Below are 2,869 nucleotides of genomic sequence, written 5' to 3'. Positions count from 1 at the left end.
ATAAGTTTGTAAAAATGGGTTTGGATCATTTTATCTCATTTCCTCCATGGGAGGCGACCTAGGAGCGATTTTGGAGCTCCATCTTCATCATCTATGTCAAGGTAAGTGATTCCCACCTATTGCAAGTTAAATACTTGGATTATATATAGATTTTAACATGGAAATTCATGGAAAATTAGTGAAAATTTAGAGTTTTGGTAGAAAACCTAAAAAATTGGTATTTTTAGATTTTGACCAAGAATTTGGGCATGAAATTGAGAATAAATTATATATTTGAGTTCGTGATGTTATGGGTAATGTTTAGCTTCGAATATTTTCGGAATCTAGGCACGTGAGCCCGAGGGTGATTTTTATTGACTTTTCGATCGGGGTTAGAAATTATTATAAATTGAATTATAATGAGTATTTGACTATATATTTATGGGTTTGCACAATTATTGACTAGTCTTGGAGCGTTGGGCATCGATTTGAGTCGTCGGAAGGGCTTGGGAGCTAAATATGGGACTTCGGAGCGAGGTAAGTCTCTTTTCTAACCTTGTAAGAGGAAATTTACCCCATAGGTGAAATAATTCAATATGTGCTTCTATTTGTGGGGGATACATACGCACGAGGTGACGAGAGTCCATACGTAGCTATTATTATGCTTATGTCCGGGTAGTCTAGGACCCAAATCACGTTATATTTGCGATGATTGCATCCTATTTGTTAATTTAACCATTTAAAATATATTGGAACTTGATAAAGGAATTTCAAAAGGATAAACTTCACCTACTTAGGTTTTGGACGGGTCACTTGGCCGTTAATGAGAATTGATATTTCTTTGAACATCAAACTTAAATAAACCTTTGATTTGGTTGTTTGAATGTGTTTATCTTTTGTGGAACGAGCCGAACACCTCGGCAGATTAAATAGATGCATGTATGGTTCGTGTCGTTCGACCCTCCGACATTGCACAGTTTAATATTATGTTAGATCGGGCCGTACGACCTCGACATGATTTGTGCATGACTTAATTGATTATGTTGGAATTATTGATAATTGATGTGGCCTCATTGGCCGGAGATATAAATTGTTAAAAGATGAAGATAAATTTGGAAATCTCCTATTAACAAAAGAATTGTTTACCTGCTTCATGTTATTGAGTTTACAATTGCCTTATAAAATCCATAATTTATCATATTATCGGTATATTATTGTTGGCCGTAGTAAGTGTCGGAGTCGACCTCTCGTCACTACTTCTTCGAGATTATACTGGATATTTACTGGGTACACGTTGTTTTCGTACTCATACTATACTTGCTGTACATTTTGTTATATAGGTACATATATGTCTAGTGGCCTTGTGGGCGTAGCGGTATGGTTGATACGGGAACATAGGTGAGCTGCATCTTATGAGACGATTCGCAACCAACAGAGTCTCCTTCAGAGTACTTGTATTTTTCTTTTCTTTCCAAATTTGTATTCCGGACAGTTATTGTATTTTATTTTATTTCCTAGTAAATGCTCATGTACTTGTGACACTGTCTGGGAGGATTATGGGATACTCAGTATTGAAATTGGAAATTATTATTATTATTCTGTAAAGTTCGCCTTCTTACTAGTTTAGTGGAAGGAAATTTATGATTTCAAAAAAAATATTAAAATGAGAATTTAATTAACTATTTAGTGTTGGCTTGCCTGAAAGTGGTGTCCGGCGCCATCACGACCTTTAATGGATTTTGGGTCGTAACAACATGATATTAGAGCATTAGGTTCACTTAGGTCTCACGAGTCATGAGCGAGTCTTGCGGATCGGTACGGAGACATCTGTACTTATCTTCGAGAGGCTACAGGCTGTTAGGAGCACTCTCCTTCTTGATTCCTCATCGCACGATTTGATTCCTTTGAGACTTATGCCTTTGTTTCTTTCCTATTCAATATTATGCAACGCGAAGCGCTTGTTATGAATCGGGAATTGAGGAATTGTAATGGTACTACAGATGTGGTGCAGGATGTTTCTCCTTGCGAATTTGATTGGGCTATTGTCGTTGCCTTGCGTAAGGCCGTTCTATCATTTCAGCTCAGTGTCAATATTACCTAAAGTTTTGAGTTTTGGCATTGATTGTTATGACGATTCGTGCGTTAGTATTGCATAGCGTGGTTGTCACGCCCCGAGCCTTGGGCGAGACCGACACATGGTGCCTTATCTATCCTTGCGTACCGACTTGCAATTATAAGACTCTGATATGTATACTTTGGCCATGGGCCACATTACAAGATAATGTGCAATGCGAAATATAAAACTGCATAGAGACTAACGTTGACTATATGTCAACATACAGTTAGGCCGGCAAGGCCGTCATAATTACTACAACTAACAAGCAAACAAAATTATATGTACAGGGCCTACAAGCCCAACATACTGCACTAACCGACAGTATATGTCTATAAGCCTCTACTGATAGATGTACCGTGATCGGAACAGGGCCCTGACCTACCCATATCCTATCTACATATATACACAAGATGTACACAAAACTTTTAGACCCGGCAACTCCAAAAGACGGGGAGCTTACAGATAAAGCTGAACTTGGGCAAATACCTACTGAGGAGGTCTACCCGTCTGTCTGTCTTAACCTGCACGCATGAAATGCAGCGCCTCCAAAAAAGGGACGTCAGTACGAAACAATGTACTGAGTATGTAAGGCAATATACTGAAAGCTGAAACTGAACTGATAATATAATAACTAAAAATAAATGGGGGTCAAAGGTAATCTGAAGATATACTCACCTGCTAATACTGACTCTATTCTCTCAATATAATAAGTAAAATAGCTATTCAGCCTTATAAGACTCAGTATATATATATATATAACCGCTCTGCCATAGT

Source organism: Nicotiana sylvestris, chromosome 2, assembly GCF_000393655.2.
Source record: "Nicotiana sylvestris chromosome 2, ASM39365v2, whole genome shotgun sequence".
Lineage (NCBI taxonomy): Eukaryota > Viridiplantae > Streptophyta > Magnoliopsida > Solanales > Solanaceae > Nicotiana > Nicotiana sylvestris.
The sequence above is the reverse complement of the archived record's forward strand: the minus strand, read 5'-3'. Positions refer to the sequence as shown.